Below are 17,272 nucleotides of genomic sequence, written 5' to 3'. Positions count from 1 at the left end.
GACTCTAGTGAACCAAGAGTAATCATCTATAAAAGTTATGTAATATCTTTTTCTACCTTTAGACATATGATTTCTAAAATCACCTAAGTCACTGTGTATTAACTCTAATAGAACAGATGATCTTTCTATTTGTTTAAAGGGTTTTCTAATGAATTTTGATTCAACACTTTTTCACATTTGTCAAATTTTTCATTAAATATATTAGGTAATAAACCTAATCTTTTCATTTTCTTTAAAGATGCTATATTCACATGACCTAATCTACTATGCCATAGATAAAAAGGTTCAACGATATAAACAGAACTGAATGTCTTCTTATTATTATCATTGGATACATTTATAATGAATAAACCATCGCTATAGTACCCCTTACCAACAAAAGTTCCATTCTTAGTCATTACAAGCTTATCTTAATCAAATACTAACTTAACACCAGCCTTATTGAGGAGTGAACCAGAGACCAAGTTTCTTCTAATGTCAGGCACATGTAAGACATCATTCAGCATTAAAGTCTTTCCAGAAGTGAGTTTCAGAAGTACTTTCCCTTTCCCTACAACTGGAGACGTTCTAGCATTACCCATGAACACCTGTTTATCATCTCCTGATACTTGGTAGGAGGTAAACATGCTATGATCCTTGCACACGTGCCTAGTTGCACCAGTGTCTAGCACCCTCTCCAAGTTGTTTACAAGGAAGACTTCTGACACCACAGCTACTATCATGTCAGACTCATTGCCTATTTCTGTAAGATTAGCCTGTGGCTTATCTTTGTTTTTCTTAAGCCTGCAGGTTTTGACATGATGCCCAGGCTTTTCACAGTTGTAGCAGTTTCCTTTTTTCTTGAATTAATTGTTTGCATTCTTCTTTTTGAGCTTACATTCATTTGCATAATGTCCAGGCTTGCTACAGTTATGATAGTTGCTATTTTTCTTATTATTTGCCCAACTTGATTCCACAATATTCGCCTTTGAATCTATCTCATTTTTATTTTCTTTTTGGTCTCTGATTCTATTGGCCTCCTCTATTCGTATGTGTACGATAGTGGTTTCCAAAGAAACACCGTTCTTTTTATGTTTCATTCTATTCGTATATTCTTTCCAGGAGGGCGGTAATTTTTCTATTAGTGCTCCTGAAAGAAACACTTTATCCAACTTAATTCCTTCTGTCGATAGTTCGAAAACTAGACTTTGAAAATCGTGAATCTGATTTGTGACAGGTATATCGTCTGTCATTTCATAATGAAGGAAATTAGCAATTGCATATTTCTTAGCACCTGCATCTTTTAATATGTATTTCTTTTCCAAAGCAGTCCATATGTCTTTAGCAGACACGTAAGAAGCATACACGTCATATAGTTCGTTGGATAAAGAGTTTAGAATATAATTTTACAATTATTTTCATCTGTTACTTCAGTTTGATTTGCTGGATCTATAGTAAATGATTCAGATAAAATGTATGAAACTTTCAGGGTGGTTAGAGCGAACATCAGTTTCTGTTTCCACCGTTTAAATGATTGTCCAGCGAACGGTTCGATTTTGGCTAACTCAGTAGAAGCATTTACTGTTACTGTAGCCATAGTCTATATAATTCAACAAATATCGATTTCAAGATTGTTGCAATATTTGGTTGAATTAAATAGACTATTAAAAATCGAGAACCAAAAAAAATTTGAGAAAGAAGAACTTATTGAATTGAGTCGAGGCGTGACTGAGTCACTCGGCTTGAAATCGAATTTGCTCCCCTTGGACAGCGTCCCAAGTGCAACAGGTTTCCAGAGCAATCAACCTCTAGGATACAAGGACTATGACCCGGTCCCAGCGGTGCATTCACTGTACACGGGCTCGAACCACTTGCAGTTTAATCCGAAAGTGCTGAGTTGACTCAGCGATGAACTTAGTAAAATTCTTAAAATTGTATCAGAGAGAGTTTTATAAGAGAGATAATAATTTCGTATGTTAAAACTGGAATCGGTAGTCTTTATATAGACTCCGAAGTGGTGCATAAGCACCCTTATAAAAGGTTAGGTCTGTTGGGTTTAAACCCAACAGGTGCGACCAACCGGAAGGGACGCATCTCTCTGGTTTAAAACGAAAAAGCGCAAATGCGAGTACACTCCTGCACATACAGTCCTGCGAGTACCCATACACACACTCACACGAGTACACACACACCACACCCGCACCCGCACCCACGCCCACGCCCATGCCCAGCCCGTCCCGTCCCGTCTCGTCACGTCGCGCACGCGCACACGGACACGGACACGGACTCGGACACGGACTCAGACTCGGGCTCGGCTCGGCTCGGCATGGCACGGCACGACTCGGCTCGGCGCGCGCGCTGTGGTCAATGGCATAGATTAGAGCTATTAGCATAGCCCCCCCACAGGACCAAATTCACATGCCCCCTGAAAGGGGCTCAAGCCCTAGGCAAAAAGACTATCTTATATACAAGATAGTTTACTATGTCAAATCCGATGTGGGACAAAACTCACAACTCAAAAGTACTACAACTTTTCAAAATTGGAGGAAAATTACCAAAAATTTGAAAATTTAAATTTTAATACTATTTTAAAACAAAATATAACACTCAGCACCGTCCTTCTGTTCTTCATCCAGGATGGTGACCCGAACGATTAGGAGGGCCTGATCCTTGTGCCATGGTGCACCCTTTTTCTACCAAATGAACAGCCCAAATCTCACTTACGCTTGCACATTGTCGCATGTTGGGAGGTAGGATTCGAAATCCTATTTTGACAGTGAAATTCTCAATTCTTCTCCCAGAAGCATAGCAACAGCCCCTGGTGTGAATTGTTGACAGGGAGAGATTCATAGTGCCAAGCTTACTCGGTTTGGCAGCAATCAGGGCCAAGATTGGCCACCGTTTGGGCCAGAGTTTGGGCCAAAGACAGCCACAGAAGCTGGGTTAGAGCCTGGGCTCAATGCAGTGCAGGGCCATGATGAGTCAGGTCCAAGCTCCACTTCAAAAACCAGCTCAGAGTAGGCTGGAATCAGGTCTGGGCCAGAATGGCCAGTTCTTTGGGTTGGACTCAAGTTCAGTCTATGGGCCGAGTTTAAGCTGGGTCCCAGCACCTGGATCGGGCCGTGATATGGGCCATGGGGAGCTACTAGTGTGAACCACGTTCTGGGCTGAAATCAGCCCTGGAGCTAGGCCGAAATCAGCCCAAGTCTAGGCCAAAAATTGGGCCAAAGTAATGGTGGGCCTCATACAGCCCAGTTTACCCTAAGGAAGAACGGAAAGAAGAAAAGGAGAAGAAGAAAGAAAAAGAGAAGGAGAGAGAGAGTTGGTGGTGGTTGTATCCAGCCGAGTCGGATTGAGCCAAAAAATTCAGGTGAATTAGTTATCGTTAAAACATTAATAGAATTGTATTACCATCATCATCATTATGAATATTATCATCATGACTAGATTCATTGCTAATACTATTATAATTATCATTAGAAAATATTTTCATTTTCATTATAGGATTAGTATAAATTCTTATTAATATGACTATTGGTATTAGTCCTTATTACATTATTGTTAGTAATGATTTTATTATTACTACTTGTATTATTTAAGAGACTATTAATCATTATAAGGGTATTAGATGGTGTTGGTATATTTAAATACGAACTTGTGAGTCATCATTATCAGTATTGACTGATTAATACTTCTACTATGAATATTGGATATGAATAGCCATTAGTAAATTATCTATACTAATATTAGTTATGGTAGACAAAAATAGAATAAAATAAAATAATAATATTATTAAATACTAGTGTCTTGTTTTGTCACTCTTAAATATTATCATAAATAGTGGATCATAATATTAATTATCGTTATAATGATCATTATTAGTATATTAACTAATATAAATTATAACACTAACACTAATAGTTGTCTTATAATTATTAAGTTTATATTATAATTAATGGTACACCAACTAGAGTTCAAATCCTAAAAATCTAAGCCTAAGACTAAACCCTAGGATGAAAACCCTAATCCTACATCAAAACCCTAAGTAATCTAAACCCAAGGTCAACACTTTGAACATAAATAGTGAGCTGAGTTTGGATCTAATGGTACAGTTTCCTAACTTATGATAGGATCCAAGTCTAATGGCGCGCGCACTTCCTAATAACATTAGAAGGCGAGTCGACAAATAAGGTGATGATTCTTCCCCTTGAGCTTTCCATTTACCTATTAGCATAAGTGATAGTTTATATTTAAGACTTCAGTTGATAATTGATATCTTTTATCTTATAATCATGTATATTAATTGTTGGAATCAAATTGCTAGATTACATGCATGATATTTATCCTGCACATTTTCTCATACTTATGAATTACTTATGGATTGTTTATGGAACTTAATCTGGTACATCAGTGGAAAACTCTCACTTATAAATGTACACCCATACTTGGGATGTAACTCGATTGAATGTGATTGTAATGGACCTGCGACTTACTGGTTATTGAATAGTGGCTTGAATTGAATATTGATGTGGGCTTACTGTCCAAGGGTTGCTGTGTCTAGGTGGTCTTAAGGATGGTCTTTTACTGCATGGTTTTGATATCGGCCCTATGTGGCTTAGTTTTTTATAATTGCCCTACGTGGCTTAGTTTCAAAATTCGCACAGGTGGCTTTGTTTTGGTATTTGCCCTATATAGGTTTGATTTTTTATATTGTGCAACCATGTGATGGTAAGCCTCATATAATATAATATGATTGGCCACTAGTCGATGGGTTTCCATTAAACATCCTAAGATGATACTCTCATGAGCCGAGGATGGTGGTATGGGACCTATGCCTGAGCTGTCAGCCTACACTGGTGACGAACCCCCGTGGTAACCTTGAGCTTATTTAAATTAGCTGATTGTAACTGGACTAATAATGGTTTGGCTAATCATGCATTCATAGCATATTAGCAATGACGGGTGGCTAATTCTGGATGTTATAGCACGTGCCCTAGGCTTATCGAGGTATCGTTTTGCTAGCTCTCAGACCACTGACTATCGGCCTATTTTCGATTGACGAGCCCAAGTTCCGACTGGATGAGCATTCCCAGGTCGATGATTGCATGGCTGATGAGCCCAAGTCCGACTGGATGAGCGTCCCCAGGTCGATGTGCATTCACGCATCCATGCATTTAAAAAGATTGCATCATGTGTCATTTTGAATGCCTTATTGTTTTATAACTATGCTTACCTAATGCGGTGGTGTGTAATCTTGAGGGGAATTTGAAAAGGCCAAGCTATATGTCCTAGAGGGGGGGTGAATAGGACAATGCCAAATAAAAACTTATAACAGCGGAATAATAAAGTAAATGATAGCCAAAGTAAATCACAATGCAGTAAATTAAAATAACCTCAAAATTCAGATCTTGAGAGGTTGATACAAACATTGTTCTAAGGACAACCTTACACCAAAAACAGAGTTTATGGTAGGACAACCTTATTTCTAGAAAGGTCTTTATATCAAGTCTCAAATCGAAGAGGAATACAAAAATAAATATAAACTGAATTGAAATAACTTGTAATTAAAAATGTATTGTTCTAGGGACAGCCATACACCATAAAAATGGCAGGGCAACCTTGCTGGAACAACTTTCAAATGAAATTGAAAATCAAGCTTATAAAGGAATAGCAGAAAGTAAATTCTAAGCTATTACAACATTCTCACAAAGCTTGAAATAATTACAACATTCACCACCATACATACATCCCACAAAAATTAATTAAAAGATTAAAAGAATAAATCAATCAACCACAACTCAAGGGATTATAGTGGTTCGCCTGTGTGTTCACCAACTGTTATACAACAGCCACACAAAATGCTACTCCACTCCTAATATCCTCACACAGGGGATATTAGCGTTTACTAACAAATAGGTTTTCCCAGGTTCACCCAAAACCCTTACAATTGTGTCTTTGTATGTGGGCTTACACAATTAAAAAAACCCCACTTCTGAGTTTTCCTGGCTTTCCTCAGATAACCAAAATAACAAGATTTTTCTGGCAAATCTTGAAAGAAACCAAAATAATAGAAAGGAATTTACAATATGTAAAATACCTGAAAATCTCCTTCGTTGTAGCAGCCCGGTAGAACCAAATCAAAGTAGATGATTGAATGTCCAAGTTCAATGTCCAGTACTCGATTACAATGGTTCTAGTTCTAATAGATTTTAAATTAAACCAAATAGGGCTTGCCTTAATTGATTTTGATTCCAAAGAAAGGGAATAATAATTCCTCTTTATCAAATCAGATTGGAATATAAGAAACAAAATCAATTAAAATAAAGCTAAGGAAAGAGAATATTAAATAAGCACACTTAGCTTAGATGGAGCACAGAATTATCTCTCAGAAGTTCGACGAAGATTGGCTTGAATTCTTTAATTAAATCGATAATTTCTTCTGAGATTCGTGCACTATTTATAGGTGAGAAGATCGGGTCTTCGACTGGTCTAGAGTGCTCTTCGACTAGTCAAAGCCCTAACAGATATTTGAAAAATCCAGTGGGATATGCTCTGACCGTTCTACGACTGGTCGTAGCTCTCCTACGACTGGTCGTAGGTCACCTACGACTGGTCGTAGGTTTCCTTCGACTGGTCGTAGGGCCTGTAAACCTTCGCTGGACTTCGAGTCGAAGGTTGTATGACTGGTCAAAGATCAGTCGACACTGTTCCTACGACTGGTCGAACAGATTCCAGGACTAGTCGAAGGCTAACAGAATTTATCCGGAATTTGTAACAAACTTACGACTAGTCGAGGAATTTCTTAGACTGGTCGAAGCAAATCTAGGACTAGTCGAAGAAGGCCTAGGACTAGTCGAAGAACAGACCAAGCACATGAAAAATAACATTCGACTTATGTATCCGAAATGACCTACTTCTAAGGTCAACCTATGGTCAAACAAACCTCAATCATGAAGTATGGACATTGAAGCATTAGGAACAAGTGACCTTGAAGTATCAGTCTTGAAGTCTTGATGTAGTTGAACTCTTCATGTAACTCAATCTTAAAAGTGGCTTGAGTTTTAGCTTGAGTCTTGAGTTCAGCTTGAGTCTTGTCTTGTGAGCAGTTCTTTCATTCAAGAGTCTTGTCTTGTGAGCAGTTCTTTCATTCCAGAGTCTTGTCTTGTGAGCAGTTCTTTCATTCAAGATCTTGAGTCTTGTACTTGAGAGCTTTGCTTGTTGTGAGCTTAGCTTGTTTATGAATGTTGATCCTTGAGAGAGCTTCACTTATGCAAGTTATATATAACAGAGTATAATAGTGATTTTGGCACTACAAATTTGACAACAAAGAGGGATAGAAACTATAGCACTTACGTATATATATATATATATATATATATATATATTAGAGAAACAAATAAACAAGATAGTCAAGGTTCAACAAGCTTGCTTGAGGAGCCAGGTACAAGTGTCAAGGATGCATGGCTGTATTGCTAAGAGGAGCTGCGCGGTCTCGCGGCTCATATTTATATGCTTTCTGTTTTTTTTTCTGTATCAAATCATGTAAATCTTGTACTTGTGAGTTTCGGAGACATTGATTTGTATAAGTCATTATGGACAACCTCTTGTATACTCTAAATATAAATGAAAATTTTCCTTTATGCTGACTTGTCATTCTACGCTTGTCTGTGAACTCTGATAAAAGAAGAAGATCATATATGGAATTTGGTTCTTTTTAGGTTAACACTCGGGTTTTTGGGAAACAGGTCATATACTCGGGTCTTAAAAACCTAGGGCGTTACATGTTTCCTATGCCATATAAATTAGGGTTACGTGTCATTCAATTCTTCGTTTTCCATAAAGGCATGTGTACGGTTTTGTGTCACCACATCTATGATAGGAGGCATGTCACGCCCTAAACCCGGAAACCGGGTTCACAGAATTTCGATCGCCGAATCCGGTGCCGACAGCCTCCGTAGTACCTCATTCTCGGCTCCCAACACCCATATGCTAGATTTCAATCCTGGGATCCTACAGGGAGGATTTTTAGTATGATTTTTTTTGAACGGTTGATCTGTTTAAGCGATTACACATTTTTTACATGATATCAACGCATATTGAAGAGACAAACCTGTTTAATATATCACACATACTATGGTGCGTCAACTCAATAGTAATGAGGGAAACAATAGCAACTCCAACTGCTCTTGCATGCATCCTGAAAAAGTGTAAGTCAGTTATATGAGTAAACCACAGCTCGTGAGTCTATTGCGTGCTAGGAGTAAAACGCGGCTTATCAGGGCGCTCCCATAAAGACATTCAAAACAACCATAGGCATGTTATCAACCGAGCATGTTATCATATATGAGCAGGTTGTCAATTAAGCATGTCATATAACTGTATAGGTTATTATGAACATGACATCAATAATAGGCATGTCACTCAACAAGCGACTATGAATCATTAAAATAATCAATCATTATGAACAAGATAATCAAATTCCATTTTCTACTATATAGCGTACGATGGAAAGGCAATGGCAAAGCTGACATGTGGAGTCATAGTAAGCTAAATGTCATATGTTGAGGATGCAATGCAATATGCAATTCAAAAGAACTAACAAGCTGGAGTGTGTAGTCGGGATGATAATACATGGTATCGCAAGCTGTGGGGTTCATCAGAAGGGACTTCTATCCAAACCAGTCTCATACCTAAATTTGGATAGTTAGACTCAATGTGGCAAACTCCTGATCTTAGGTTGGTCGCGCGCCCCAACCGAAATCCTGGTCATTGCGAAGATACACATAATGATTTAGTTGCGCACCACCAGCCCGAGTGGATAATGGATGGATGAATGAATGAGTCAAGTACTAAGTATGCAACTGCTGCACAGTAGCCTACCAGCACAGTAGCCGCCAACCACTGGTAGTTTGCCCAGGCCCTTAGGCCCCACCCACATCAATGTCCGCCCATGTGAGCAACAGTGACGGGATGTCATCATATTAATACCATACATCTCTGGGATCATCACCGGGGTCTAGTACAATGTTGTCAGCTATACCAAGGCTATGTGATGCAAGGCATGAATGCTATCTACCGTATCAAGGCTATGCGATGCAAGGCACGAATGTTATCTGTCGTACCAAGGTTATGTGTAATGACCTAAAAAATTTCATGCTAAGACCCGAGTATTGCCTCTATTTTCCTTAGAAGTTATTTGTGGGTTAATTAGTGCTAAACTCGATTGCTTGTGAAATTAGCATCAATCACTTTAAATTTGATCTGCAGGACTCAAAACCTATAGAATCGTTAGCGCTATGTTACTCTGAAATCTGGGATTCAACGCTATATCTAGTTACTCTCGGGAATTTTTAGAAGCTTTGGATCGAACCTAGACCGCGCGTCGAAAGTCCGATAGCGAGATCTTAGACAGTTATGGTCACCATGTTGGACTTGACCATCACCTCAAAAATCAAGTCCAGATGATGTCCTGGGTCGATTTGATTGAGTCCGGAGTGAAGAGTGTGAGAACGGTGAGAAATTAAATATGAATTTATGAAATCTGAGTCGTGTCGCTTACGTGACGACTTTAAGCAATCTGACCGTTGGATTCTAACCCAATTTCACCCTCAGATCAGGAAAGATGGCCCAGGCATGTCATAGTGCTTGTAGACCTGATCGAGTTTCAGTAACCGTTGAATTGAGAGTGGTCCGCCACGGCTAATCTGTAAATCCGATCGGTACGAAAACTCAGCCTAACCTAGATCCATGGTCAGTGAGCTTAAGTCCGACCACACCTGGAGAAAGGACCACTGGAAGTGCTCCGTTGGATCGAGAGAGACCCGATTTGGTTATAACCTAAGTATACCTTGGCCCTGGGGCTATTTTCATCAATGTTAAGCCTATATAAAGACCTTAAAACCCTCACTCTCTTTTCCATACGAATTTCCTAACCCTAGCTAAGAAAGAGAGAAGAAAAGAGAGAAAGTGAGAGAGAAGTTGGTGAATCATTTGAGATTCTTTCCTATTACTTTACATCCTTAAACCATCACTTTTGAATCGTTATTCCGGCGATTCTAAGTTCCTTCTTGGGTAAGTTAATCTAACCCTAATCTATTTTAAAGCTTAGAATAGTCTATGTGTTGATGTAGCTTATTTCTATTCTTGCCTTAGGTTATCTAGTCGCCGTTGACGAAGACATATCGTCTGAATCAGTTCAGTGTGCTTTTTCTGGTTTAAGGTGCGGACTATATTCATATAGGTTATGGTTTTCAAGGCTTTCGATGTCAGTTAATGGTTTATTCTTATTGTGGGTGCAATTTCACATGTCAAATGCTATGTTTATTTTGCGTTCCTGATATGTATGTATTATATTGAGATTTATGTATTTCTATGTATATGTAGGAAGTATCGTATACGTATAAAATATGAACATGTGCTTGCCATGATTAAATGTCATGTATTTGTGCTAGTTGTATGTGTGTCAACTCCTTGGCAAAAGGAATTGTCCAAATGCGTGTATTCCAACATACGTCATGTATAAGTGTTTGTAGAAATGTCTGAATAGTCTAAAGTGTAACATATTATCCTATTTGCGGGCGTTGAGAAGCGATTCTCAACTCTCCTATTGGTGTGTATGATTTCCTACATGCAAGTCACATTCTTGGTTGTTTAACTTCAAGTATTACTTATGTGTAAATTCATGTTAAGTTGATATTCTTCAAATGCTCACATACTACATGATTTGAATTGTTGCTCCATTACTGTTCTAAATTGTATATGCATAGCTGTTATAATGGAATGTGCTTAGGACTATGAAATAGTCCAGGAAATCGGTAATCGGCCTTGAGTTCATGGTTGATGTTGCTTTCGCCACGAAGGACGTGATTTGACGAACCCGAGTCGTATTAGAGTTGTCGGTAGTGGTTTGGCCACACGGAGTGTTTGCGCACTCTATGTCGTTCAACCCAACGTGCGCTCGTACTAGTCGAGTTCGTCAAGTAACCCGATTGTCCGATGTATGTTCACCATGTATGGACGCTATTGTTTGAATCTAGGGTACCAAACTTACCGATGAAATATGGTTAACTGTTGTACCTTGATCCGCTAAGACTCATGAGCCGGACATGATGGTATGGGACACTGTGGTCGAGCTGTCGGCCTACGCTAGGGTGACGAGCCTCCCCATAGTGACTAGTGAGCACACCAGACTCGTGAGCCGATTATGGTGGTATGGGACACTATATTCGTGCTGTCGGCCTACATTGATTGGTGACGAGCCCTTTGTAGTGACCTCGAGCATACCTGGATACTGCATTAAGGCGATGAGCCTTAGAGTAGTAACGAAGGTATGATAGGCGTGCATTGATTGGTGACGAGCCCTTTGCAGTGACCTAAAACCATACGATCGTATGAGATGGCCTTGGACTGACGACCCTAGAATGGATCACTGTGTGGAAATTGATATGAGGAAGGTACCTTAGCTTCCTAATCCTCCTGTATGAAAGAGACTAATAACAACTTGGTAATCATGTTCATGCACCGCATTGCATGTACGTGGAAGTCGTTGGCACTGCGGGAGGTTGTCATGCGTAACGTAAGATGAAGACACTGAGGGAGTGCAGGCGAGGGCATGCATCATTTATACATACATCCTTGCATTAACAAGAGTACTTTGGATTTGTTTAATTGTATTGCCTTACCATTACTGCTTGATTGATTTGATATCATGTTAACTTTTACGGTATTGTTCCACTGAGTTGATCACTCACTCCCACGTTCTGGAGCGGTGTTTCAACACTAACCAGACTCTGTATTAGATGCAGATGTTGACGTGACCCCTGAGGCAGAGCAGGAGTTCGAGGATGATGAGGCCGCGTTTTCTTTTATGCAGTTCTCAGGCGGGTTCTTGTGAGACATGTCCTGATGTGCGGAGATTCTGGATTTTCTTTGTAATTGTACTAGATGATGTCATTTGATGCTTGTATTTTTGATAGCAACACTTGTAAGTATGACCTGGCATGTATACGTATTTCAGGGACTTGCACATATACACATATATTTCTTTAAGTCTTCCGCTTGCGTCTTTCACTTACCCCTGAAATATGTCTGCAGTTTGGCTTAATTAATTCCATGTTTTATGTACTCTTACAGACAACATACGTCCATCATTAAATATGTTGCATAAGTGATATTTTGAAACTCGGGAGCTGAGTTATACTCGACCCCCGAATTTCAGGGCGTGACATTATGCGATACAAGGCATGAATACTATCGGCCACACCAAGGCCATACGATGCGATGCAAGGCCTACATAGCCAATGTCATATGCAAGATGCAACTCAAGCATACCAATCCACATATCAATCCATCTCATCTCTAGAGCATCATATATGAGTACAGTTCTCTCTGGATAATCATCGAGGTCTAATACATTATACGCAACATTACTGCCCTACCCTGGATGCACAACCTTGTAAGCAGAAGAGATCTCACTACCCGCCTGACTAATAGTCTTCCAATATCTACCCAGCACGTCAATAGCGGACCCATTTACGAGCTGGTCAGACTCAGTATAGCAATTGCCCCCTACCCTCGGGCGGGAAAGGACACACCTCCTTCCAACCGACCACGACATTGTGGGAGATGCAGCCTCCTGGTATTCAGCTCTCATGTGCTCATACATCCACTCAGTCTAGGCATTGGAGAATCCTTCATGGTACCATAAGGGTTTGGAGACTTTCACCTTGGGATATCCTTCGTGCTTCCGTGCTTAACAAGAATTTTCGGTGTTCAATCTTGCCATCTACGCTATATTTGGGGATACTGCAGCCCTGATTTTGCTAGGGCGTATAGTAATCATAATCACACAATGCAAGATGCATCAGTCAGTCAGTCCAATCATGCATCAATCCTATGCATACCATACGCTCATGTGGGACAACTCCACCTATCAGGGAGCCCCATAAACAACCTGCTCAATGGCATATGCAATGGTTAACCACATCTCATATCAAGCATGCAGATGATGCGTATAGGCAGGAATCATGGTGATGATGTACTCTCCTTATATCAAGGATGGGCCTAGACGGCCTACTCATATCAAGAATGTGCCTAATAATTATGGGGGCCCAATGATTTGTGTTAGCCCGCTAAGAGGAGATGAGAATGGGCCTAATAACAGGCCTTAGGGGAGGGTTACAATGCGGACATTTAACCACCATTGCCCTTACAATATGGACATTTAACCATCATTGCTCCCAAGGCATGGCCCATTTTAATACCAACAAGAAAGACGAATGGGCATCATAAACATCTTTACATACATCATGGTGGAATCACACATCACAATTGGGCCTCATATACATCACCTTGGGCCTCACACAAGGGCGTCACATACATCACATTGGGCCTCACTCATGGGCCTCATATACATCACTTTGGGCCTCACACAAGGGCCTCATATACATCACTTTGGGCCTCACATAAGTGCCTCATATACACCACTTTGGATATCAAGCATGGTGGTCAACTAGCATGTTTTGTCATCATGTATATATATATATATACACTATCATCATCATTACCATGAGGATCATTTTTACTTCATGATTAACATAAACAATGTCACAAGTGTTTTAGATAATTACTCATCCATCCTCAATGCATATGCTATAATTCACCATCCATTAAATCATATTTATCATTTCAACCAACAACACACAATCATCATTATCATGCTACCATACATGTATCATCATCTCACCCATCACTAGGTGTGTCCTACCTAGTGTGACTTCTACACTAGAATTGAACTACATGCAAGGCATGGGGTCGTATAGGTCAAATGTGAGTCCCACTTAGTGAACCAATAGGCCAACTCAATGGCATAAATGTCCACCCACAACACTTTCAATGGTGTGGATCTAATTCCACAACTAAGTGGGCTCCACACATTCCACTAACTAGAAATAATGCACAATCTCAAACACAAATGATAACATGCTAACATCTTTCATGTCATGTATCATATTGGGCCTACTAGCCACATACACACAAACCAAGAAAAAACCCAATCATCCAGTTTATGCATTATAAAATAGGTCTCTCTAAGCGTAGTCTACTTGACTAGAGGTAGTATACAAGACACGCTGCTCAGTAAGCAATGGGTCTGCCCAATGGGCTCAATGAAGGTTATCTTTATGGGTTTCTCATTCCCCAACGATTTCTCTTAGTGTTGGGCCTACTTGGGCCTTAGGATTGCATCATTTAGATAGGCCCAAGGCCACCTATGTCTCAAGAGAACATTTGGACAGCAAAATCTGTCCACTAAATATTTTACAAGTTATATAACACCTATTTACAAAACATGTCAGGTGGACCTCATTACATGAAAGGTAAGGCCCATACAAGACAGCCCATACTAGATGGCCCATAAGGTTTTTAAGCCCAACAATATCTGAGAGTTATTTTTAAGAGTTTAGATACTGCATTAAATGCTTTAAGATGGTGGTGGACCCCACCAACGTGGCCCCACATAAATTTTACATCAAACAGATTTTTGGTGCAATGTTAGTTCTAGGTCATTTTAGAGTCAGATTCATGATCATGTGGAGCCTACATACGGTGAAAGAAAATAACCACCTAGTAGCTCTATGTATGGGCAATTATAAGACAGGCCTCATTGGTTGGGTGAGTACAATTTACGGTGATGGCCCAAACATGGGTACTTGGAGAAACTGTGCAGGAAATATAGTGCAGAATTAGTTTTGGCCCAATTTTAAGTATATCCCATGATCACAAAGGACCACATTTCAGTGTGCCGTCAGGTGACCTTGGTTGTACTATATATGCACTTCAAAAATTATAAGTTGGGACCAACTAGTTGTGTACACGTAATATTTGGTATAGGGCCAAACATATGCATTTTGATTTTCTGTACATAATTTTTCTACACAACCATGCCTGAACACATTTTGGGATCCACTCCCTGATCATGTGGGGTTTGATTTGGCCCAAGTAAAATATTATTTATCTATTCATTGGTATAGGTTAAAGGTTCCAAGTGGTGGCCTACTTATATCTGCAGCGTGTGGTCCACTACAGAGGCCCAAAGTTGTTACAAAACACAAATAATTAGACAATTTTCAGAAATGGGGTCTGTCACAACTTAGGACCCAATTTCCAAATACTTAGGGATCATTCTTAACAAAAAGGGTAGGACATCTCAGCTCACTTATATAAGGACGAAACATCCCCCAAAGCGGGACCCTTAAATATAAAGTATGGGACCCACTACAAGGTGTCAAAGAGGCCTACATGCAATACAGTTGGGTGCTTAGAAAATTTTCAGTAAACAGAAAGTGTAAAGGGAATGAAATAAATCCAATGGCAAGTGGGGTCCATCCACATAGTAGCAAACCATAGAAAAGAGACACACAAAAATATACATGGGTTCCCAGATTGGATGAACTAATAAAATGCATAAATCACAAGTGATCCCACACCCAAGTGGGTCAATGAGAGGATAATTGTTATGTATAACATAGATCCAACATATTCATCAAATAACATATAAAATATATATTGATGAAATCTTTATGATCAGATTCTTTGTTGGAAGATCTGATCCAATGGATGATTTTGGAACAAGTCATTCAGGTTGTTTATAGGTTTCCAACCATACAGAGCCTCGAATCCATCTGGACCATATATAGAAATTCAAGATTTGTCCTTACAGAGGTATCTATCTGTCCAGAATTTTCTAAATTTATCATGAAAGAATCTTACCATAGGGACCATACATATGATTATTAACTATCTCAAGTAAGTTAAGAGTAAATATCAAATACATCTGACCGTTGGAATCACGGATATGGCCCAAACAAGAATGGTCATAATAAGCTCTCAAATACATCTTTCGTATAAGGCCAAGATCTCAGTCGTCCGAACTCCGACTGAGACTTATTATATACCATTGGAAAGCTAGTTCGATTTTCTACGAATCCAATGGAACATATGCTTTTAATACATTTATTAAAAGAGTTAAAAATGGGTCCATTTAGGCAAATCGGAATCCTACATATGCTGCTGGATAGTAGCCAAGTAAACTTGATTTTACGGATGATTGGACTGTTGGATTGCTATGAAATTTGGTCTCGAGTTAGTTCATATTGTGATTAACAATATTCCAAATTTTCAACTCCGACTTAGCATGGTTGATTTTATATAATTTTTAGAACTCGCTATTTAGAAACAAAAACAGGATTACAAATGAAGGGTGTAGACATGATGTCCATCATGGTGGACCATACTGATGTGGGCCACCTTGCTGACCACCATAGCCATAAATACATGCACACAAGAATTCCACACCAGTGGGGCCTACATATATCAAGAAAATAAAAAGAGGAAGAAAGAGGAGGATGAGGAGGAGGGGAGGAGGGGTGTAGACTCACTTCAATGGATGGATGGTTGGATGATGATGTGTGGTCCACTCCCTCTTGATCAATGGTGGGCCACACCTTGGCCCCACTCTCTCTCACTTTCTCTTAAAATCTCAAAAAATTTCTAACTATAGAAAAAGAATAAGTGCAAGAGAGCTCCTGCTCTTATATAGAGAATTGGGGGTTGACATGGCAAAATGATGTGGCAAGTTTATGGGATCTTATTGGTACCAAAAGTGAGGTGGAAGGTGGTGTATGGCATGGGTAGTGGATAGATAAGGTGGATAGTGTTAATAATGCATTGGCCAAGGTGGAAGAAATCTAGACATGTATTGGGTAAAAGGGTTATGGGTTGTAGGTGATGCATGGTGGATGATGAAGTGAAGTGTTGCAATTGGTTGTTTAAAGTGATGTGGCACAAATCAGATATGCATTGGATGCATGTATAGGATAAGGTGGACATGGGTCATGATTAGTTTTTAAGGCATGGGGAGAGAGCTAATGATGAGTTTTGGGAGAGAATCCAATTTTGTCTTATAGTTTTTATCTTATATTTGCTAGCTTCTTATTTTATCATGTAGTAATTGTCCTATTTATTTGTAATTTTCATGTTCTAATAGTGGGCTTTATGCCCACATGGGCTTAAGTCCAATGGGCCTAGCATAATAAAGGTTGCTTATGTTATTGAATACATAATTTGGGCCTTACATTCGATGGGTCATATCTCACTAATGAAGCGTCAGATTGATGTGCGGTTTTCACCATTGCGACCGCAACGAAGATGCGGTCCACATGATAGTGGTCTCAAGATCATACATAACAAATCACTTCGATGAGTTTTCTAGGTGCACTAAGATGCAGTGTGTAGT

Source organism: Magnolia sinica, chromosome 4 (assembly GCF_029962835.1).
Source record: "Magnolia sinica isolate HGM2019 chromosome 4, MsV1, whole genome shotgun sequence".
NCBI lineage: Eukaryota > Viridiplantae > Streptophyta > Magnoliopsida > Magnoliales > Magnoliaceae > Magnolia > Magnolia sinica.
This window is presented reverse-complemented; position numbering follows the sequence as displayed.